The 25,507-nt window shown below is 37.0% G+C and overlaps 1 pseudogene; it reads left to right on the top strand.

Annotated features, from left to right (window-relative positions):
* The first annotated feature begins 20,779 nt into the window (after positions 1 to 20,779).
* The window catches only part of LOC133102252 (formin-2-like), a 40,958-nt pseudogene continuing 36,230 nt past the window's right edge, over positions 20,780 to 25,507 (top strand).

Below are 25,507 nucleotides of genomic sequence, written 5' to 3'. Positions count from 1 at the left end.
TTCCTGCTGACTAACCTGCAGGTGATATGGCTAGAGTGATGCACTGAGGAATGCGCTGCACAGGGTAGTAACGGGATGGAAGCTTTGTCCTGTGGGCAGAGCACGCTTTGCCCACATTCAGATTTTTACTTCTATCTCCTTTAAGGCACCGTGAGTTTGGGTCTTTGTTACTCGGACAAAAATCACCTTTCTTGCTTGTGTGTGAGTGTGATTGTATGTGTGTGTGTGCATGTGTGTGTGTCTGAGTGTGTGGGGGGAAAATTTGAGGGATTTGGGGATGAAAGAATAAAGGTAAAAGAACCAGTGAAAGATCACCTCCTCAACCTTTCTATTCTAGGAGAATCTGAATTAGAGGGATTCACACATGCAAAAAAGTTACATTGTCACCCACCCTAACAGAGCTGTATAGACCTGTACAACAAAGAGTGTTGCCCACCCTTCAGTTCTACAAGGATTGAGTCTTTAGCCACTGCAGTCACTGACCAACAGTGTACCCCAGAAGGAATTCAGGATGAAAAACAGGATGAAACGTGCTTTGGAAAAACAGGCCTTTAGACAGTTAGATGCATATCTGAGGAAGAATTTTAATGAACCCAGATTCTTGTATCTTCCCATGCATAGAAAAGCACTAAAATCATTAACTGAACTACCTTTTCATTGTGACTAGAGGTAATCTTTTACTGAGATGTATGCTTGGTTGACTGCACTTATTGCTTAGCCCAAAGTCATGTATATCCTGGCTCCTTCCCTACCTCTTTGGAGCAGTTCCTCAGAGCTGTCTGAGAGGCTGTCTCCCAAGCTATAGTCCACAGTAAGATCCTGAATAAAACTTAAACTCACAGATGTTACATTGTGCCTTTTTCTTTCAGACCCCTTATGCAGCTCATGGGCCTTCATGAAACATGTCTAGTGCTTTGGCTTAGTTTTACCACAATGTGTAAAAGATGGCATAAAAACTCTGTTAATCAAGGTGTTTGTAGCCTTTTTTTCTCGTAGAATATGATATTAGCACAATAACTTAAAAAAAACACAATATTCAGGATGGCAGCGTGAGGGAATTATGTAACTGGGAACATTATCATCAGTGTTCAGTATACAGTAGTGAGTTGACAGAAAATATTCAGCCATGTGTTACCAATCGGTTTATAATATAAATCGGTGTGGCAGTCTTCACAGAGATTTCCTTTAGGGTGTGCTGATGTATATATTCTTGTTTTTTAAGGCAAACCAAAAATAAACATTGGCTAAGAAAGTTCAGAGCTAAAGAAAAATTGGAGTAGACATACAAATTCTGTTGTATGTTTCTTTCCTATTTGTCTGTTCACAGGCTTTTTATTTTTGAAGGGACTTTCTCTGATGCTTCTACTGTCTTAGTCTAGGTTAAGAGGGCCAGGCAGTCATTCAACAGCATTTATTGGACATCTGTTGTGTGCTAAGCCTTCTGCTGGGACTCACAGTTCTAGGGGAGACCAAGACAAATATGAGCAGACAATGAAAGGGTTTTGGATCTGTGTATTTTAAACAGAACAGCAAGAATTTTTTGTAGCCTTAATACTGAAAAAACTACTTAGAAGGCTGCACTTCGGCTTGAAAAGGATGCTTTATGAATCTCTTCATGAAATTACTCCTTTATTTTCAATTAGTATAATTGTTCTAATAAAAGATTAGGGGAAAATGTGATTACTGAATTTAAGGCTGGTTATTAAGTGAGTACACATAAGAAGTATAAATTAAAGACTATAATAAGGCAAGAAAAGAAATATCAGTATCATAGTAGGAAGCTTCTGTTTTCAAGGACATTTTATGATCTAAAATTTCATTTTACAGTGATTGTCTGAATAACAACGAAGCTTGAAATAATTATTTGAGAGCAATGAGAGATTTAAAGACTTTAATATGAATAAAAATTGAAAGCACACAGTAAAGTCTGAACTTATCAGGGACACATAACAGTCTACTGACATATCTTCAGTCAACTGTTTGACAAAATAGGTTCCCAATATATTTGTAATATGGGTATTACGGGGAAATACCTTTAATCTTGGGTTTCCTATTACCGGTGTTAAAACTTGTATCTCTAAACATTACATATGTGCACTGTGTCTTGTATCTTCCCTGTTAAAGCTCTTCTCATGTTGCCTATAATTAGTAGTTTACATGACAGATTTTCTAATTAGAATGTGAGTTCCAAAAAGGAAGGGCACAGATCTTATTCATGTTTATATTTTTTATTCCTTGCAGATATTCTGAAATTCAATAACTCTTTAACCAATCGATTGATCAAGCAGCTTATATGTTATAGGCATAATACAGTTCTATAGTATAGTATAATACTCTCACACACATGCACATACCCAGAGAGAGTGAGAAATAAAGATGGGGACCACTGAAAGAATCAGTGATTTGTGGTTTGTTATTGGCCCTAAAATTTCTGCAATTAGATGAACTTCTTTAGCTTCCTCTGTTGTCAGAAACTCATGTGTAAACACTATTTGATCAGCTTGATTGGGATCATAAAAAACAGAGATCAGGGTGGAATAGTCATGCTTATTTGCCGAGCAGAACCCTTCAATGGCTTCCTTATGTTTGTGGAATTTCCCTCCTTTTGTCTCCTGTCTTGCGAGGTAGAAGTCAGAACCTCACCTTTCCAGTTTCTCTCTCAGCAATGGTGCAAAGACTATCAATCAGATGCGATCATCCCACCTTTGTGGACTCCATTCTGGGTAAGCCTGAGGGAGGCCACAGTGGCCAGAGTCCCAGGGGCAGCATCCTTGGACTCTTGTCACTCTGGCCTCCCTCAGGCTTACCCAGGGGTAATGTTTCCATAATATTACAGAAACATTAACTGCATTATGTGATGCGTGAAATTAATCCAGGTTTTTTTTTTTAACGTCTTTATTGGAGTATAATTGCTTTACAATGGTATGTTAGTTTCTGCTTTATAACAAAGTGAATCAGCTATACATATACATATATCCCCATATCGCCTCCCTCTTGCATCTCCATCTCCCTCCCACCCTCCCTATCCCACCCCTCTAGGTGGTCACAAAGCACCGAGCTGGATTACTCTGCCCGTGGTGGTCGCTTAGGGCCTCTCGGAGCAGTCAGACTTACCTTCCAAACCTGATTTTCTGACCTTCCCAGATTCTGTGAATTATCTAATATCTTTTAATACATTCCTTTTCTACTTAAGCTAGCTAGAATTTGCAAAAAGAATCCTGACTGAAAACAGTTTATAAAAGGACACAGAAAGAGCAAGACACTTTGATATGGGGGAAGGGGGAAAGCAGGGAGTGCTCTTTGATCAGAAAAGTAGGAACAAGTTAATGTTTATATTAGATGTAGATTTGTACCGGTTTATTAAGCTACATCACATTGGTGCTTTCTCATTCGCTGCCTTATCTGATGCTCCCTACAATTTCATGAGAACAGTATGCTCATTATTTTAATAGGAAGAGATGTAAGACTCAAAGAATTTAAGTGTGGAGACAATTGGCAGGTGAATCCAGGCCCCACCCTTTGAGTCTCACAGTCTCCGTGCTACACACCAAAACACCATTCACTGTAGAGTTCCAGCAGAGTCACTAAAAAGAATGTTATGTTTCAATTTCAATTTTAAGGCTCCTGGGCACCAACAGGTAGGTGCTTTTGCTAGATAACTAAATAATTGGACCTTTTCTTTTTTGTTAATATGTACTTCAATTTAAAGTAGTTTCACCAAGTTTTATTCAATGTGTTTGACTACAGACAAATCTCAGCAAACCAGATGTGGGATTGTTCAGGTAATAGCTATCTGCCAGCTACTCCACACAGGCCAGAAAATCTCATCAAAAAGGAAGATCATGCTATAACAGCATTTATATTACATTCAGAACTTTTCTCAGAGAAGAATAGTAATTTAAGCCATAAAATTTTTTATCATTTTTTGGAATATAAAAATACCTGGTTGAAATCCCTAAGTCCCTGGGATTTAAACTGAAATTATTTTGTTCCATCTTCAGAAATCTTCTTTGACAAGAAGTCTGCATTCACTGAGAGCATAAAAAATTTGATACTTCTCTATGTCTGCTTAAGGAATAACACATAAGAACGTACATTGATGTTTTTTAAAAAACAGGCAGCTTACCTGAAGGGAAAAGGTATAAATTAAAGTGAAAAGAGAATTGACTAGAATGTAGCACACAATGAGAGTTTTTTTCTTTTCTTTCCTTTTTAGAGTTTTTCCTTTTAAGGTCAATATGATCAGTTGATTCATCACCAATCATCAGGAGAATGCATAGCAAAATCACAATGAGATATCACTTCACACCTGTCAGAATGACCATTATCAAAAAACAACAAATAACAAATGTTGGCAAGGATACAGAGAAAAGGAAATCCTCATGCCTTGTTGGCGGGAATGTAAATCGGTGCAGCTACTGTGGAAAACAATATGGAGATTCCTCAATAAATTAAGAATAAAACTACCTTATGATCCAGCAATTCCACTCTTGGGTATTTTTCCAAAGAAAATGAAAACACGAATTTGGAAAGATATATGCACCCCTATGTTCATTACAGTATTATTTGTAATTAGCTTGGCTACTTGTAAATAGCCAAGATATGGAAGCAACCTAAGTGCCCATGAATAGATGAATAGATATAGAAGATGTGGTATATATATACAATGGGATGTTACTCAGCCATAATAAAGAATGAAATCTTGCCATTTGTGACAACATGGATGGACCTAGAGGGTGTACTTCTAAGTGAAAAAAATCAGACAAAGACAAATCCTGCATGATTTAACTTATGTGAAATTTAAAAACAAAAAACAAATGAACAAACATAACTGAACAGAATCAGAGTTATAGATACAGAGAACAAACAGATGGTGGCCAAAAGGGAGAAGAAGTGGGGACTTGAGAGAAATAGGTGAGGGAGATTAAGAGGTACAAACTTCCAGTTGCAAAATAAATAATTCATGAGTATGAAGTGTACAGTGTAGGAGATATAGTCAATAACTATTTAATATCTTAGTATGGTGACATATCATAACTAGAGTTATCATGATGATCATTTGAAATGTACAGAAATATCGAATCACTATGTTGTGTACCAGGAACTAATGTCATGCTGTAGGTCAATTATACTTGAAAAATAAACAATGTATTAAAATACTAATAACATATGCATTTACAATCACATGGCTTACATGTGAATATATTTAAGTCAACAGATATTAAGTACAGGCTCAATATCAGTGGGGAGAGGAGAGAGGAACATTGAAAATATATAATATTACTGACATCTATGGGTATATTCAAGAGCCATTAGAAATATGAAACTATGGAAACATTACATGCATTATGGGATGCCTGAAATTAATCCAGGTTTTAAAAATTCTGGATTACTCTGCAATGCATTTGGAATAAATAGTCTGAAAAGGACTAAAAAAGAAATATTTACTATTTAACAAACCATGAAAGGATAAAAAAAATCTAGCTATAATTTGTTACTTATTTGGAGGTTTATGTAAATGAATCAGATTATAAAAACATCTAAAACACCTAAAAATTAAATAAATTCTACAAAGTGCTAAATTTATTTCTTTTTTTTTAAACATCTTTATTGGAGTATAATTGCTTTACAATGGTGTGTTAGTTTCTGCTTTATAACAAAATGAATCAGTTATACATATACATATGTCCCCATATCTCTTCCCTCTTGCGTCTTCTTCCCTCCCACCCTCCCTATCCCAACCCTCTAGGTGGTCACAAAGCACTGAGCTGATCTCCCTGTGCTATGCGTCTGCTTCCCACTAGCTATTTATTTTACGTTTGGTAGTGTATATATGTCCATACCACTCTCTCACTTTGTCCCAGTTTACCCTTCCCCCTCCCCATATCCTCAAGTCCATTCTCTAGTAGGTCTGCGTCGTTATTCTCATCTTGCCCCTAGGTTCTTCATGACCTTCTTTTTTTTTTTTTTAGATTCCATATATATGTGTTAGCATACGGTATTTGTTTTTCTCTTTCTGACTTACTTCACTCTGTATGACAGACTCTAGGCCCATCCACCTCACTACAAATAATTCAATTTCATTTCTTTTTATGGCTGAGTAATATTCCATTGTATGTATATGCCATATCTTCTTTATCCATTCATCTGTTGATGGACACTTAGGTTGCTTCCATGTCCTGGCTATTGTAAAAAGAGCTGCAATGAACATTTTGGTACATTACTCTTTTTGAATTATGGTTTTCTCAGGGTATATGCCCAGTAGTGGGATTGCTGGGTCATATGGGGGTTCTATTTTTAGTTTTTTAAGGAACCTCCATACTGTTCTCCATAGTGGCTGTATCAATTTACATTCCCACCAACAGTGCAAGAGGGTTCCCTTTTCTCCACACCCTCTCCAGCTTTTATTGTTTGTAGATTTTTTGATGATGGCCATTCTGACCCGTGTGAGATGATATCTCATTGTAGTTTTGATTTGCATTTCTCTAATGATTAATGATGTTGAGCATTCTTTCATTTGTCTGTTGGCAATCTGTATATCTTCTTAAGAGAAATGTCTATTTAGGTCTTCTGCCCATTTTTGGATTGGGTTGTTTGTTTTTTTGATATTGAGCTGCATGGGCCGCTTGTAAATTTTGGAGATTAATCCTTTGTCAGTTGCTTCATTTGCAACTATTTTCTCCCATTCTGAGGGTTGTTTTTTGTTCTTGTTTATGGTTCCCTTTGCTGTGCAAAAACTTCTAAGTTTCATTAGGTCCCATTTGTTTATTTTTGTTTTTATTTCCATTTCTCTACGAGGTGGGTCAAAAAGGATCTTGCTGTGATTTATTTCTGAGATCACTAGGAAACATATACACCAAATCAGTTTTTATGAAGTAATCAGAAATTATTATTCTTTAGTGTCCACAGTGAAAAAGGGTAGTTAGATTTTTTAAAGTTTACAAATGCTTTTTATTTTTATTTACTTTTATTTTTTAAATGAACCTTTTATTTTAGAACAGTTTTATATTTACAGAAAAATTGCAGAGATACTGCACAGAGTACCATAAATCTCACACCCAGTATCACTTATTCTTAATATCTTAGTATGTCTATTTGTTATAATTAATGAACCACTATAGATACATTATTATTAAGCAAAGTCCATACTTTATACAAATTTGCTTAGTTTTTCCATAATATCCTTTTTTTAAAATGGAAGTAAAATTGACCTACAACACTATGTTCATTCCAGGTGCACAACACTGTGCTTTGATATATCTATACATCACAAAATGATCACCATATGAGTCTAGTAACCATTTGTCATCATAAAAAGTTATTATAGTATTATTGACTCTATTCCTCATGCTTTATATTTAATTCCTGTGACTCATTTTGAAACTGGACCTCTTAATCTTTCTCACCTATTTTACTCATCCCCAACCCTCCCACTCCGACAACCACCTGTTTATTCTCTTTATCTATGATTCTGAAATTTTTCTTTCTCTGTTTGACATTTCAGTTAACATAATACCCTCTAAGTCCATCTATATTGTTGCAAATGGCAAGATTTCATCCTTTTTAAATGGCTGAGTACTATCCCATTGTGTACGTATATGCCACATCTTCTTTATCCCTTCATTTATTGATATATGCTTAGGTGGCTTCCATATCTTGGCTATTGTAAATAATGCTGCAATGAACAATGGGGTGTATATGTCTTTTCAAATTATTGTTTTTGTTTTCTTTAGAAAAATACCCAGAGGTGGAATTGCTGGATCACATGGTAATCCTATTTTTAATTTTTTGAGGAAACTCCATAATGTTTTTCATAGTGGCTGCACCAATTTACATTCCCACCAACAGTGTATGAGGGCTCCCTTTTCTCCACCTTCTCACCAACATTTGTTATTTGTTGTCTTTTTGATAACAGCCATTCTGACAGGTGTGAGGTGATTTTTTTTTGTGTGTTTAAAAAAATTTTATTTATTTTATTTATTTTTGGCTGTGTTGGGTCGTTGCTGCACGTGGGCTTTCTCTAGTGGTGGTGAGCAGGAGCTACTCTTCATTGCAGTGCATGGGCTTCTCATTGCAGTGACTTCTCTTGTTGCGGAGCACGGGCTCTAGGCACCCGGGTTTCAGTAGTTGTGGGTCACGGGCTCTAGAGCATAGGCTCAGTAGTTGTGACACAAGGGCTTAGTTGCTCCGTGGCATGCAGGATCTTCCTGGACCAGGGCTCGAACCCGTGTCCCCTGCATTGACAGGCGGATTCTCAACAACTGAGTCACCAGGGAAGCTCCTTGTTGTGTTTTGATACGCATTTCCCTGATGATTAGTGATATTGATTATATTTTCATGTATCTGCTGGTCATCTGTATGTCTTCTTTGGAAAAATGTGTATGCAGGTCCTCGGTTCATTTTTTAATAGGGTTATTTGGTGTTTTTTTGATGTTGAGTTGTATGAGTTCTTTGTATATATTGAATTTTAACCCTCTATCATTAACCACTATTATCATTTGCAAGTATCTTTCCCCATTTATCAGTAGGCTGCCTTTTCATTTTATTGAGATGCACAAAAGCTTTTTAGTTTGATGTAGTCCCACTTGTTTATTTTTGTTTTTGTTGCCCTTGCCTAAGGAGACATATCCAAAAACATATTGCTAAGACTTATGTCAAAGAGCATATTACCTGTGTTTTCTTCTAGGAGATTTATGGTGTCAGGTATTACATATAAGTTTTTAATCTATTTTGAGTTTACTTTTGTATATGATGTGAGAAAGTAGTCCAGTTTAATTCTTTTGCATGTAGCTGTCCAGTTTTTCCAACCCATTGTATAGTCTTGCCTCCTTTGCCATAAATTAGTTTAACATATAAGTGTGGGTTTATTTCTGGGTTCTCTGTTCTGCTCCATTGATCTATGTGTCTGGTTTTTTGCCAGTACCATACTGTTTTGGTTATTGTAGCTTTGTAGTATAGTTTGAAATCAGGGAGCATGATACCTGCAGCTTTGATCTTTTTCTTATCAAGATTGCTTTGGTTATTTGGGGTCTTTGTGTTTCCATTCAAATTTTAGAATTATTTTTTCTAGTTCTGTGAATACCATTGGTATTTTGATAGGGATTGCAGTGAATCTGTAGATTGCCTTGGGGAGTTTGTTCATTCTAATAATGTTAATTCTTCCAATCCATGGGACAACATATCTTTCCATTTGTTCGTGTCATCTTCAATTTCTTTCATCAATGCCTTATAGTTTTCCAAGTATAAGTCTTTTAACTCCTTGGTTAGATTTATTCTTAGGTATTTTATTCTTTTTGATGTGACTGCAAATGGGATTGTTTTCTTAATTTCTTTTTCTGATAGTTCATTATTTGTATATAGAAGTGTGACAGATTTATGTATATTAATTTTGTGTCCTTCAACTTTACTGAATTCCTTTGTTAGTTCTAATGTTTTTTTGGTGACATCTTTAGTATTTTCTATGTTTAGTATCATGTCATTTGCAAATAATGACAGTTTTACTACTTCCTTTCCAATATGAATTTTTAAATTTCTTTTTCTTGTCTGATTGCTAGGGCTTCCAACACTATGTAATAAAAGTGGTGAGAGTGGTCATGCTTGTCTTGTTCCTGATCTTAGAGAAAAGTATTTTCTGTTTGATGAGTATGATGGTCATATATGGCCTTTATTATGTTGAGGTATGTTACCTCTCTGCTCATTTTCTTGAGAGCTTTTAGCATAAATGGATATTTAATTTTGTCAAAAGTTGTTTCTACATCTATTGAGATGATCATATGATTTTTATTATCCAATTTGTTAATGAGGTGTACCACATTGATTGATCTGTGAGCACTGAAACATACTTCATCCTTTGGAAATAATCCTGCTTGATCATGGTGTATTATCCTTTTAATGAATTGTTGAATTTGGTCTGCTAATATTTTCTTGAGAATTTAAAAATCTATGTTCAAAATTGGCCTGTCGTGTGTGTGTGTGTGTGTGTGTGTGTGTGTGTGTATGTGTGTGATATTTTTGTCCTGTTTTGGCATCAGGGTGATGCTGGCCTTGAGGACTGAGTTTGGAAGCATTCCTTCCTCTTTAATTTTTTGGAGTAGTTTGAAAGAATAGGTGTTAACTCTTCTTTAAATGTTTTGTAGAATCCTCCTTTGAATCCATCTGTTCTTTTGTTGGTTGGGAGGTTTTTGATTACTGATTCAAGTTCATTACTAATAATTGGTCTATTCCTATTTTCTATTTCTTCCTGATTCAGTCTTGGGAAATTGTTTGTTTCTGGGAATTTATCCATTTATTCTAGGTTGCCCTTTTCTTTGGGCATATGATTGTAGTAGTCTATTATAATCCTTTGTATTCCTATAGTGTTGTTTGTAACTTCTGTTTCATCTCTGATTTTATATTTGGGCCCTCTTTCTCTTTTGCTTGGGGAGTCTGGATAAAGTGTTACCAATATTGCTTATCTTTTCAAAGAAACACTTCTTAGTTTCATTGATCTTTTCTATTGCTTTTTTAAGTTTCTATTTCATTTATTTCTGCTCTGATCCTTATTATTTGTTTCCTTCTGCTATGTTTGGGTGTTGTTTGCTCTTCTTTTTCTAGTTCCTTTAGGTGTAAGGTTAGGTTGTTTATTTGTCATTTTCTTGTTCCCTGAGGTAGGATTGTATCGCTACAAGCTTCTCTCTTAGAACTGCTTTTACTGCATCTCATAGATTTTGGGTCATTGTGTTTCTGTTTTCATTTGTCACCAAGCATTTTAAATTTTCTTTTCAATATCTTCAGTGACCCATTGGTTGTTTAGTGGCATATTATTTAACCTCTATGTATTTGTGGGTTTTTGTAGTTTTTTTCTTGTAATTGATTTCTAGTCTCATAGTGTTGTGGTTGGAATAGATGCTTGAAATGATTTCAATTTTCTTAAATTTACTGAGATTTTTCTGTGGCCCAGCATGTGATCTATCCTGGAGAATGTTCCAGGTCCATTTGAAAAGAATGTGTATTCTGCTGCTTTTGGATGGAATGTGCTACACATACATATTATGTTCGTCTGATCTAACGTGTCATTTAAGGGCAGTGTTTCTATATTGATTTTCTGTCTGGATTACCAATTCACTGATGTAAGAAAGGTGTTAAAGCCCCTACTATCATTGTGTTACTGTGAATTTCTCCCTTACTGTCTGTTAATATTTGCTTTATGTACTTAGGTGTTCCTATGTTGGGTGCATATATATTTAGAATTGAATATTTTGTAAAATTGATCCCTTTAACATTATATAATACTTTTCTTTGTCCTTCTTACAGTCTTTGTTTTGAAGTCTATTTTGTCTAAGTATTTCTGCCTCAGCTTTCTTTTCCTTTCCATTTCTTTGAATACCATTTTCAATCTCATCACTTTCAGTCTGTGTGTGTCTTTAGTACCGAAGTGAGTCTTTTATAGGCAGCATATATATGGGTCTTGTTTTTGCATCAATTTAGCCACTCTATGTGTTATGATCAGAGCACCTAGTTCATTAATAAAGTAATTATTGATATGTACTTGTTGCCAATTTTTTAATGTTTTGGGGGATTTTGTAGTTTTTGTTTGTTTGTTTCATTCCTCCTCTTTTGTTCTCTTCCTTTGTAACTTGATGACTATATTTACTATATATTTTCCTTCAGTGATGAGATTTTTCCTTTTGGAATTTTCACATTTCTAGTTGTGGTAATTTATTTTCTGCTCAGAGAAATCCCTTTAATATTTCTTGTAAAGCCAGTTTAGTCGTGCTGAACTCTAACATTTTCCTTGTCTGTAAAATTTTGATCTCTTCTTCAAATCTGATTGGTCATTTTTCCAGGTAGAATACTCTTGGTTATAGGTTTTTCCCTTTCATAATTTTAAATATATCATGCCACTCCCTATTCTCTGCAAAGTTTCTGCTGAAAAGTCATCTCATGGTCTAATGGGAGCTCCCTTGTACATAACTTGTTGCTTTTCCCTTGCTGCTTTTAATATTCTCTCTTTATCTTTGCTGTAGATAGTTGCTCTGTATATAGTTTAAATTTTGGTGTACCCATGGAAGAAGGTGAATTCAGGGTCTTCTTACTCCACTAATTTAGCTGGTTAGATTTTCAATTGCTATTGATGTTACATATCAAATAGCATTTCTATTCAATTTATTAAATATTTGGTTTTGAGAGCCATTTGTTACTGAAGAGGAAGGTACAAAGCTTTGTTGAGGATTAGTTGACCATAGGTGTGTGGGTTTATTTCTGAGCTCCCTATTCTGTTCCATTGATCTATATGCCTGTTTTTGTGCCAGTACCATGTTGTTTTGATTGCTGTAGATTTATAATCTTGTCTGAAGTCTGGGAGGGTTCTGCCTCTAGCTTTGTTCTTTTTTTTCAGGATTGCTTTGGCAATTTTGGGTCTTTTGTAGTTCCATATAAAGTTTAGGATTATTTGTTCTAGTTCTTTGGAAAATGTCATGGGTAATTTGATAGGGATTGCATTAAATCTGCAGATTGCTTTGGGTAGTATGGTCATTTTAACAATATTAATTTTCCAATCCAAGAGCACAGGATAACTTTCCATTCTTTGAATCATCTTCAGTTTCCTTTATCTACATTTTACATTTCTCAGCATATGTCTTTCACCTCCTTGGTTAAGTTTATTCCTTAGTTTTTGTTTTGTTTTGGTTTTTTTGATGTGATTTTTAAAGGGATTTTTTTTTTTTACTTTCTCTTTCTGATATTTCACTGTTTGTGTAAAGAAATGCTACAGCTTTCTGTATATTGATCATATATCCTGTCACCTTGTTGAATTCATTTATCAGTTCTAGTATTTTTTTTATGGAGTCTTCAAGGTTTTCTATATGTAGTATCATGTCATCTGCATATAATGACAGCTTTACCTCTTCCTTTCCAATTTGAATATGTTTTATTTCGTTTTCTTGTCTGATTGCTGTGGCTAGGACTTCCACTACAACGTTGAATAGAAGTGGTGAGAGTGGGCATCCTTGCCTTGTTCCAGATTTTAGCAGGAAGACTTACAGCCTTTTCACTGTTGAGTATTATGTTGGCTGTGGGTTTGTCATAAATGGCTTTTATTATGTTGAGATATGTTCCCTCTATACCCACTTTGGTAAGAAATTTTATCATGAATGGAAGTTGAATTGTATCAATATTTAAATTCTTTTGCTACTCAATTCCCTTTCAGAAAATTTGCACAAATTTGCAGTCTCAAATGTAGTATGTCAGTGCTTGTTTTCAACATAGTTAAGAAAACACCCATTTATATTATCATGAAACATTTTCAGAGACCTCGGATTGTCTTTAGATTTAGTCTTCTTGGTGTTACTCTAATTATTCATTTTTATTTTTCATTTTTATGTACTCGGTTGACCCTCAAATAATGTAGGAGATAATCTCGCTGTACTTTATAGTCGGCCCCATATCTGTGGTTCCTGTGCATCTACAGATTCAATCAGCCACAGACCATGGAGCATGGCAGTATTTATAACCCCAGGTAAGTGGACTCTCTCAATTCAAACCCACATTGTTCAAGGGTCAGTGTCCTCTTCCAGGGTTGTAATTTCTTATTTAATTATGAACCAGGGGTGCTTTGGGCAGTCACATTCATGTGTTCTGTCAAGAGCTGATTAAATGGCTACAGTATAATATTAACTGTGTCATGATTGTGACAAAAATATAAATTATCAGTGTGAAAATGATGCAATAGTTTAAAAAAGTCTACAGTATGTTATTATGAAATCATGTGCAGTATGATTACAGCTGTATAATATATTAAAGGAAGGATTCGAAAATATTATACCCAGTGGATGCTGTTGTGTATAGTAGTGATTAGTTATTGTTTTTTATCTTTCCTATTTCAAAGCAACTCTATATAGTTGTGCTGCTGTTTTTTAATGATTAAATGATCAATGCAAACCAAAATATCGTGAGCCCAATTCAGTCTCCTCTCAGTGCATCTACCGTTTATCCTTCCAGTCATAAAAAGTTCAAGGGAGTGAAAGTAGATAAATAAATGGATTTTCCATCATTTCTGTAATATTAATAATGTGTTCATCACCACCTAATTCCAAATAGTACTTACAATGATTAGTAAGAAAAGTAAAATACTGTAAAATAATAAAATTCAGCCATGAGTGCACCAAAAAAAAAAACCAAAAAAACAAAAAGGCAAAACTAAACTGCAGGGGGAACATAAATGGAGGTAGGAATGAGGCTAATCAGAAGCATACATTTTGGAACAGGAAAACACCTGGTATGCGGGCCATATACCTATTTCAGATTTTCCAATAGCCAGAACAAAAAGCACATCACATCCATAGGATTAACAGAGCACAAATAAACTCAATACCATCCAGGTATTTAATTCTTCAAATGAAGATGTAAAGTTCCAAGATGAGACCTTTGATCCTCAGAACCCTTCTCCGGAGAGTGCTGTGGAAGGGGATGGACACACCCTCCATATACTCTCTGAGGGCCTGGCTGTCTTGTTCTTAGTGGTCACACCCTGGCTTAGCTCGGCTGGAGCAGTTCTTGAGGTCAGTGTGACCAGGTGTGGGGTGACAGCCGTCTGCTGGCCTGACACAGATTTTTCTCTGTACTCCAGGGATGGATAGCGTGCATGTAAAGAAAAGGTTGCATGCCGTACTTTGTGGCAATTTTTTACTTTTTTTACCTTCAGTCAAACAGTTGATGTTTGTTAGGAGAATGCACTTCCTGAGATGTCTGGAATACACAGACTATATTTACCACTTAAATAGAGACCCTTTGGCCTTGAAAGACAGACACTGGAGCTGGGGCAGTGCTGAGAGCTGAGGAGGTGAGGAGCCCAGACTAGGATTGTTCCCACAGGCAGGGCAGCCCATGTCCACGTGCTGACAAGTCCTAGGAGTGTCGATGGGAAGGGCAGCCATGCCTCTCAGGGAGTAATTTAGATCATCCCTCAGGCACAGACTGAAGGGGATGAAATCTCCTGTATACTGCACCATCAACAGAAACGTTACCAAGAATTATCTTAAGGTGACAACCAAACCCTCATCTTGACTACAGCAGTTTCAACAAAGCACTCTTAGAATGCCTCACTTCAGTTGTTACAATTTTCTAGTGGGCCCTCTAAAATAAACTATTTGTGAATTACAGCTCTGAGTTATTTGGGTGGTTATTATTTATAGTCCAGTTAAAAGATGGGGAAATATCTGCTATAAGAAACTTCTTTTTTGAGATTTCTAGCTTGTGGCCTGTTTATGCCACTTTCAGATTGTGATTTTAAATCTTCTGATCTGCCTAGGGTTGAAAGCTTGTATCTGTTTTCTTTAATAGGAAGAAATGATCCATTTCAACAAAAATCAAAACAGACTTTAAGAATTTAAGGCAGTGGAGTAGTGCCAGGGAGAAGTGTTCCTGTTTTAACTCATATAAAACTATGGTGTAATTTGTTAAAAGACAACTTTTATTGATATTGACCTTTGTAGTTCCTTAATACTCATTGTGTGTCTGTATACAGAATAAAACTGGGGGAAAACAAGGGGTATAGGATGTGGTTGGTGACTGGTGGCAGGAAGCTTGCATATCTTACTTGGGAAAATAATAAATACATTTCAGAAATGTTAAACAGAAATACAACAGGGAAAAAGACATACATGGGTGGTTGAGGAAATGCGACAGGGCAGTTGTTAATTGAATTCAAAACTTAGTGACAATCAGCACAAATGTCAAGGGAACTATGCCGGCTACAGTTTGCTCACCTAGCTTCTCAAAATAAAGCGAATATTTAGTGCTGGTTCTGTGGAGGTGTTCTGTACATATGATGACAATATTTAATTCCTCTAAAAAGGATTTTTCAAAATAAAGGAAATGTGTGATTATTCTAATCAAACATAGATTAAATAAATCAAAACAAGTAGTAGTCATGGTGGTTATACTTGAATCACAGTATGTGGTTTTCATAGCTCTTTCCACATAGTGTTTGCCCCCGCCTCACTCCAGTCCTGTGAAAAACACAAGAGAAGCCAGTTTTCCTGAATTACTGGTGAGAACACTGAGGCCTCATAAAGTTATGAGATTTGTCTGGGGTAGAGCACTGATTATATCCTAGGAGTTTTGTCTGCTCCATATTTTTCTTTATATGGTATAGTTGTGAATAGGTTTAGATATAATGGATCACTTGATACATTTGTTTTCCATTTGATGCACAAAAAGTACCCCTCTGGTACCTTGTTAATAAGCAAATAAAGAACACATTAATAGTAGGGGATGTTAACACCCCACTTTCAACAATGGACAGATCATCCAAAATGAAAATAAATAAGGAAACACAAACTTTAAATGATACATTAAACAAGAGAGAATTAATTAGAGAGAATTAAAAACAACAGAATACACTTTCTTCTCAAGTGCTCATGGAACATTCTACAGGATATATCATATCCTGGGTCACAAATCAAGCCTTGATAAATTTAAGAAAATTGAAATTGTATCAAGTATCTTTTCTGACCACAATGCTATGAGACTAGAAATCAATTACAGGAAAAAATCAGTAAAAACACAAATACATGGAGGCTAAACAATACACTACTTAAATACAGGAAATGCGTGATCACTGAAGAAATCAAAGAGGAAATCAAAAAATATCTAGAAACAAATGACAATAAAAACATGATGACCCAAAACCTATGGGATGCAGCAAAAGCAGTTCTAAGAGGGAAGTTTATAGCAATACAACCTTACCTCAAGAAACAAGAAACATCTCAAATAAACAACCTAACCTTACACCTAAAGTCATTAGAGAAAGACGAAAAAAACAAACAAACCCAAAGTTTGCCAAAGGAAAGATCATAAAGATCAGATCAGAAACAAATGAAAAAGAAATGAGGAAAATGATAGCAAAGATCAATAAAACTAAAAGCTGGTTCTTTGACAAGATAAACAAAATCGATAAACCATTAGCCAGACTCATCAAGAAAAAAAGACTCATCAAATCAATAGAATTAGAAACGAAAAGGAGAAGTAACAACTGATATTGCAGAAATACAAAGGATCATGAGGGATTACTACAAGCAACTATACGTCAATAAAATGGACAACCTGGAAGAAATGGACAAATTCTTAGGAAGGAACAATGTTCTGAGACTGAACCAGGAAGAAATAGAAAATATAAACAGACCAATCACAAGCACTGAAATTGAAACTGTGATTAAAAATCTTCCAACAAAAAGCCCAGGACAAGAGGGCTTCACAGGTGAATTCTATCAAACATTTATAAAAGACCTAACACTTATCCTTCTCAAACTCTTCCAAAATATAGCAGAGGGAGGAACACTCCCCAACTCATTCTATGAGGTCACCATCATCCTGATACCAAAACCAAAGATGTCACAAAGAAAGAAAACCACAGGCCAATATCACTGATGGACATAGATGCAAAAATCCTCAACAAAATACTAGCAAACAGAATCTAACAGCACGTTAAAAGGATCATACACCATGTTCAATGGGGTTTATCCCAGGAAAGCAAGGATACTTCAATATACACAAATCAATCAATGTGATACACCATATTAACAAATTGAAGAATAAAAATCATATGATCATCTCAATAGATGCAAGAAAAGCTTTTGACAAAATTCAACACCCATTTATGATAAAATCCTCCAGAAAATAGACATAGAAGGAACTTATCACACATAATAAAGTCCATATATGACAAACCCACAGCCAACATTGTTCTCAATGGTGAAAAACTGAAACCATTTCCACTAAGATCAGGAACAAGACAAGGTTGCCCACTCTCACCACTATTATTCAACATAGTTTTGGAAGTTTTAGCCACAGCAATCAGAGAAGAAAAAGAAATAAAAGGAAACCAAATTGGAAAAGAAGAAGTAAAGCTGTCACTCTTTGCAGATGACATGATATTATACATAGAGAATTCTAAAGATGCTACCAGAAAACTACTAGAGCTAATCAATGTACTTGGTAAAGCAGCAGGATACAAAATTAATGCACAGAAATCTCTTGCATTCCTATACACAATTGATGAAAATTCTGAAAGAGAAATTAAGGAAACACTCCCATTTACCATTGCAACAAAAAGAATAAAATACCTAGGAATAAACCTACCTAGGGAGACAAAAGACCTGTATGCAGAAAACTATAAGACACTGATGAAAGAAAGATGATACAAACAGATGGAGAGATATACCATGTTCTTGGATTGGAAGAATCAACATTGTGAAAATGACTATACTACCCAAAGTAATCTACAGATACAATTCAATCCAATCCCTATCGAACTACCAATGGCATTTTTCACAGAACTAGAACAAAAAATTTCACCATTTGTATGGAAACACAAAAGACTCTGAATAGCCAAAGCAATCTTGAGAAAGAAAAACGGAGCTGGAGGAATCAGGCTCCCTGACTTCAGACTATACTACAAAGCTACAGTAATCAAGACAGTATGGTCCTGGCACAAAAACAGAAATATAGATCAATGGAACAGGATAGAAAGCCCAGAGATAAACCCACGCACATATGGTCACCTTATTTTTGATAAAAAAGGCAAGAATATACAGTGGAGAAAAGACAGCCTCTTCAATAAGTGGTGCTGGGAAAACTGGACAGCTACACATGAAAGAATGAAATTAGAACACTCCCTAACACCGTACACAAAAAAACACTCAAAATGAATTAAAGACCTAAATATAAGGCCAGACAGGATAAAACTCTAGAGCAAAACATAGGCAGAACACTCTATTACATAAATCACAGCAAGATCCTTTTTGACCCACCTCCTAGAGAAATGGAAATAAAAACAAAAATAACAAATGAGACCTAATGAAGCTTAAAAGCTTTTGCAGAGCAAAGAAACCATAAACAAGACAAAAAGGCAACCCTTGGAATGGGAAAAAATATTTGCAAATGAAGCAACTGACTAACGTTTAATCTCCAAAATTTACAAGCAGCACATCAGCTCAATATCAAAAAACAAGCAACCCAGTCCAAAAACGGGCAGAAGACCTAAATAGACATTTCTCCAAAGAAGATATACAGATTGCCAACAAACACATGAAAGGATGCTCTACATCAGTAATCATTAGATAAATGCTAATCAGAACTACAATGGGGTATCACCTCACACCAGTCAGAATGGCCATCATCAAAAAGTCTACAAACAATAAATGCTGGAGAGGGTGTGGAGAAAAGGGAACCCTCTTGCACTGTTGGTGGGAATGTAAATTGATACAGTCACTATGGAGAACAGTATGGAGGTTCCTTAAAAAACTAAGAAGAACTATCATATGACCCAGCAATCCCACTACTGGGCATATACCCTGAGAAAACCATAATTCAAAGAGTCATGTACCACAATGTTCATTGCAGCATTATTTACTATAGCCAGGCCATGGAAGCAACCTAAGTGTCCATCAACAGACGAATGGGTAAAGAAGATGTGGCACATATATACAATGGAATATTACTTAGCCATAAAAAGAAACGAAATTGAGTTATTTGTAGTGAGGTGGATGGACCTAGAGTCTGTCACACAGAGTGAAGTAAGTCAGGAGGAGAAAAACAAATTCCAATATATATGCTAACACATATATACGGAATCTAAAAATTAAAAAAAATGATTATGAAGAACCTTGGGGCAGGACGGGAATAAAGATTCAGACCTACTAGAGAATGGACTTGATGACACAGGGAGGGGGATGGGTAAGCTGGGACGAAGTGAGAGAGTGGCATGGACTTATATATATTACCAAATTAAAATATATATCTTGTGGGAAGCAGCCGCATAGCACAGGCAGATCAGCTCCGTGCTTTGTGAGCACATAGAGGGGTGGGATAGGGAGGGTGGGAGAGACATGCAAAAGGGAAGAGATATGGGGACATATGTATATGTATAGCTGATTCACTTTGTTATAAAGCAAAAACTAACACACCATTGTAAAGCAATTATACTCCAATAAAGATGTTAAAAAAAAAAGCAAATGTAGAAAATGAGATTCCCCAGCTCCAGCTGCTGTTCATGTTGACAAACCATCTCTTTTGTTTTTTCTTTTTATGTGACAAATGCGTCAGTTCAGTAGATATTAAGTGGCTTTTATGGAGTCTTCTTAACATTGTGAAGTGCTCAGGGAGATTTACAGGACTTGTGTACACACATATCCTGAAGGAGTTCAGGCAGTTGAGGGGTGACAAGCTACACTCAGGACCATGTTCAGCCACTGATTTGGATCACGTGCTGGTAGCTGTCAACATGAGGGGTGGCCAGCCTGTCGGCGCTGTGACTTTGGAGTGGGGAGGGGACACCCCAGCTAGACTTAATCATCGGTTAGATTCCATGGGTGGGGAGGTGAAGTGGGCCCTTCTAGTGGAGTGGAGCTTGATTTAGGAAACTCGGGGAGATGAATCTGGGGGGATGAATGGGAGGAATATAGAAAAACTTAAGCGACAGTTCAAAGAGTTGACATCTGATTCTGTAGATGTTAAAGAGCCATGAAAGAGCTTTGTGGTTGCTTCTCTGCTCATGGAGCCACACGGTGAAGGAGAGGTTTTGTCATCACAGGGCTGTAATGTATTCCAGTCCTGGGGTGGGGCTGATAGACTGCAGGACTGGCCAGGCTGTTCTGGCTTTTGCAGAGTGCTTGTAGCAAACTTCGTTTTTCAGTGAGTGATGAAATCCTGAGTGCAACCATTTGTCCCCCTAGCTGCTGGTGCTGCCTCTTTTATATGGAGCAGATGAAGTCCGAGGCTGAATGGGTTTACTATTAGGATGATGACGTTAAGTCAGATTTCCCCTTTTAGGAAACATATGTCTCGCTCCCCTGGCAGCGAGTGCTTGACTGCTCCTTACGTGGAAGGTTCAGGTGATGTGGACATAAAGACGGCAGGATTCTGTGCCGAGTGGTTGCTGACAGCCTAGGAGTTGCTTCCTAGACCAGCACTGGATGCAGCACCATCAGGACATTGAGCCTTGACATCGCCGCTTGCTCACGTCTTACCTTGTTCTTTTAAGAATGAGGATATTCTCTGATGTTTTTGCTGGTCCACATTCATTGAATTCCTTTACTGTTACCAACGAGAGCTCATTTCTAATATCATGCCAATTAAACCACTCATTTTGCCAATGAAAAGCTACTTTTTTTTTTTTTTACTGAAGTAGAGTTGATTTACAATGTTGTGCCACTCTGCTGTACAGCAAAGTGTGTCAGTTATACACATAGAGACATTCTTTTTTTATATTATTTTCCATTATGGTTTATAACAGGATATTCAATATAGTTCCCTGTGCTATACAGTAAGACCTTGTTGTTTATCCATTCTAAATGTAACAGTTTGCATCTACCAACCCTAAACTTCCAATCCATCCCTCCCCCACTCCCCTCCCCCTTGGCAACCACAAGTCTGTTCTCTATGTCTATGAGTCTGTTTCTGTTTCATAGATAAGTTCATTTGTGTCATAGTTTAGATTTTACATATAAGTGATATCATATGATATTTGTCTTTCTCTTTCTGACTTACTTCACTTAGTATGATAATCTCTAGGTCCGTCCATGTTGCTGCAAATGGCATTATTTCATTCCTTTTTGTGGTTGAGTAATATTCCATTGTATATATGTACCATATCTTCTTTATCCATTTATCTGTTGATGGATATTTAGGTTGTTCCCATGTTTTGGCTATTGTCAACAGTGCTGGAAAAGCTACTTTTAATATTCAGCAGCACAAATAACAAAGCCGCTGGTGTCAATCAAGGTATGAATACTTGGGGGCTTCCCTGGTGGCGCAGTGGTTGAGAATTTGCCTGCTAATGCAGGGGACACGGGTTCGTGCCCTGGTCTGGGAAGATCCAACATGCCACGGAGCAACTAGGCCCGTGAGCCACAACTACTGAGCCTGCGCGTCTGGAGCCTGTGCTCCACAACAAGAGAGGTCACGATAGTGAGAGGCCCGCGTACCGCGATGAAGAGTGGTCCCTGCTTGCCGCAACTAGAGAAAGCCCTCGCACAGAAACGAAGACCCAACATAGCAATCAATCAATCAATCAATTAAAAAAAAAAAGGTATGAATACTTGAAAGATGTGACTGACTGAAATGCTTGCCAGGTCTGCATTGGGACCCTTCCAATTCAATACCACTGACCCGGGAATCAGAGTTCTCAGTTAGGGCCAGTGACTGTCCCTAAAGGTGAAACTTAAACTAACTGATCTATACATTGTATTTTACTGTTGACACTGAAGAATATTTTATGAAGTTCTTAAATTAACTTGTTAAATTACGGAACTATCAGTGCCTCTCCATCGGTTCACTCAAGTTCACAATCTCAGCATGGTGGTTACAGCATGTTTTTCTGTTATTCTCTCTGCTTTACTTTTTATGTTGATCAAAAGGTTTAGGGAAATATACCTGTAAGGAGGGAAGACGTCACGAAGAGAACCCAGGGCTTGTGTACATTGAGCACCTGCGTCCTGAAGCAGCTGCTAACCTGCAGTCCTAGCGGGCAGTTTCCCAAGTTGTTCACAGGCCTCAGTGTGGCCTCCTTTGTGAGGTTCCCTCTTGGCTTCCTGGCACGAGGTGTAGTTACAAGCCTGCTTCTCATTCTGTCTGGATTCTGTTGGTCTGCAGCTGGGAAGAGCTTTCTCTGCCAGATCCCTGCACAGTTCTTTTTTTCTTGGCAGGTTCATTTATTTTTTTTTCATAGTTTGTCTCCCAAACAGTCCTCAACCTGGATGCACAATAATCAGTTTCCTGGGCTTTCTGCTGTTGAAGGTGAGGAAGCTGTTATTATCCTGGGTGCCAAGCGCTGCCTGTCCTCTGACTTTGCCACAAGTGTTTAAACAGATTTCAAAGGGACGGCATATTCCAGTGCATTGAAGATGCCTCATCAGGGGGCTCTGTGACTGAGTGGATTTTCTGAACTTGTAATTATCTGCAGGCCCACATGGCCTCCTACCCCCAAAGAAAGAGACTTACATCTTACCATAGAATAGAAGTTGAAACACGTATGGTTATGAAAATGAAAAGACTGTGTGAAGGAATGTTTATGTGATGAATCTACATTGACTAGTATAAAATGCTGTTTAATGTTTTATGCATATTTGCTTGTATATATATGCACACCACACGTATGTTTATGATAGAAATGATGTTGCAAATATCAGTCAAGAAGACTCCAGTTTTTTCATGACTGAATTTAAATAGCTTAATTTTTTTTTTTTTTTTTTGAAAATATAGCAAGATCAACTTTACACCTGGGCTGCAGTTAGTCAACCCACACACTCACTGGATTATACAGAAGGTCAGTTCCCCAGGAGAGTCCCAGCTGCTTGGCCACCGTCTAAACCTCCTGATGAAGAACACAGGCCCAAGGATACAGACACAGGTAGGCCCCTGGGAAGAGTGAATGTTCTGAAAGTAACATCGAATACCTCTGAAACACCTACTGCGTATTGAGTCTGGGTGTCTCTTCCAAGTATTTCTTAGATTATAATCTGCATATAACTCAGGCTAAATCACTGTGAAGCTTGTTAAATTGAAAATTCTTATGCCCCATCTTCAAGGCTGCTGAGTTCTGGGGAACAGGACACTGGGTTGTCCAGTTACTACAGTGTATATAAAGTCCGAGAACCACTGCTTCAGGGTCCAGCTGTGGCCACCACCCGGGGGGAAGCTGCACACCTTGCATGGGCTGAGAGCTCATAAGAAATTTCTGCCTACTGGCTTCAAGGGTGGCAGCCACCATACCTCTTTCCCCTGTCTCTTCCCTCACTGCTTTCTTTGAAATTTTCTTCGTTTTTTCCTTTGCCTTCAGAGATAACTGACAGAGGCAAAATGGAGATACATGTTTTACTAAATCAAAATTTTAAGTAATTAAAAAATTATTCAGTGTTCAGATGTAATATTTTTCTAAAAAATATTTCTTTTTTGGTTGCTTTTTCTCTTTGTCCTTGTGTCATACTAAAGTATTTTGTGTTATTTTTGAAGTATTTTGAAGGTAACATGAGATTAATGTCACCTTTATATGGAGCCTGAAACTAGGAAAGCACTTTATATTTACTGTACTGAATTAAGAATCCTATTTTTGTAAAAATGTTTTTATGGAATTTGGTTTATTACTTGCTTCTTTTTTCATTTCAGCATAATAAATTCCCAGCTTCTTCTTGGTGGATTGATTAGGAATATTGACATGTGATCCATAAGTGAAGAGTAAATAGAAGGGCATTATTACAATTCAGAAATGTCTCCCTCACCCCATTTTCATAAATGGTAGCATGGGTGTTATGAATTTGATATTTCCCACCCCCCCATTGGCTTATTGAGAGAAAGATGCTGGGTAGAAGCCTAATTGGGACTTGTAGTGAAGAGTTTAGCATAAAAGCAGGGAGCTTGGGCTCTGCCACACTTCAGCTTTGTGACCTTGGGCAAGGTTCCTAACCGCTGTACTTGGTTTCTTCCCCTGTACAGTGTAGTGAGGTTAACACCTACCACACAGGGATACTTTAAGAACTGTCTAAGTGTGTTAAAGTGTAGACTGGCATTCGGAATGCACTCATTATCTAACTCATGAGTTTCCTTTAAAGCCAACAATGACCCACACTGTCAGGGACTTTATTCTAGGCTCCTGCCCAAAGGTCTGCAGAGGGGCCTAGTGCTTATAACCTCTGTTTTTCTCCCAGTCCTGGAGCGATGCATTTACCTGTTTCTTCTCTGCACTGAGGCACTGAATGGGGGCCCACACCCAACCCTGCATGTCCCTCTTTTACTGTCCAATGCTTTTGAAACACTGCTTTGTATTTACTTGGTGGACTATACTCTCTGAAATGAACCACATACAAGAGATGCAATGTAGGACACATGTTCTGTGTAGGGCTCTGAGTTTCCTGTGTTGCAGAGAACAGTTGATCAAGGGCCAAGGTAGACATTCAGAGACGAGGGGGTGCTGACATAATAACACCTGAAAAAAACAAACACATAAAAGCATATTTAGTTTTAAAAGGAAAAGCATATAACTAAAAGTATTGATCCCATTAAATACACTATTTTATTGTTCACATTAAAAATTACTTACTGGTTAAGCAATCCCACTACTGGGTATACACCCTGAGAAAACCATAATTCAAAGAGACCTGTACCACAATGTTTATTGCAGCTCTATTTACAACAGTCAGGACATGGAAGCAACCTAAGTGTCCATTGACAGGGGAATGGATAAAGAAGATGTGGCACATATATACAAGGGAATATTACTCAGCCATAAAAAGAAATGAAATTGAGTTATTTGTAGTGAGATGGATGGACCTAGAGTCTGTCATACAGAGTGAAGTAAGTCAGAAAGAGAAAAACAAATACCATATGCTAACACATATATATGGAATCTAAAAAAAAAAAAAACCAGGTTCTGAAGAACCTAGGGGCAGGACAGGAATAAAGATGTAGATGTAGAGCATGGACTTGAGGACACGGAGAGGGGGAAGGGTAAGCTGAGACAAAGTGAGAGAGTGGC

Source organism: Eubalaena glacialis, chromosome 12 (assembly GCF_028564815.1).
Source record: "Eubalaena glacialis isolate mEubGla1 chromosome 12, mEubGla1.1.hap2.+ XY, whole genome shotgun sequence".
NCBI classification, from domain to species: domain Eukaryota; kingdom Metazoa; phylum Chordata; class Mammalia; order Artiodactyla; family Balaenidae; genus Eubalaena; species Eubalaena glacialis.
This window is presented reverse-complemented; position numbering and strand designations above follow the sequence as displayed.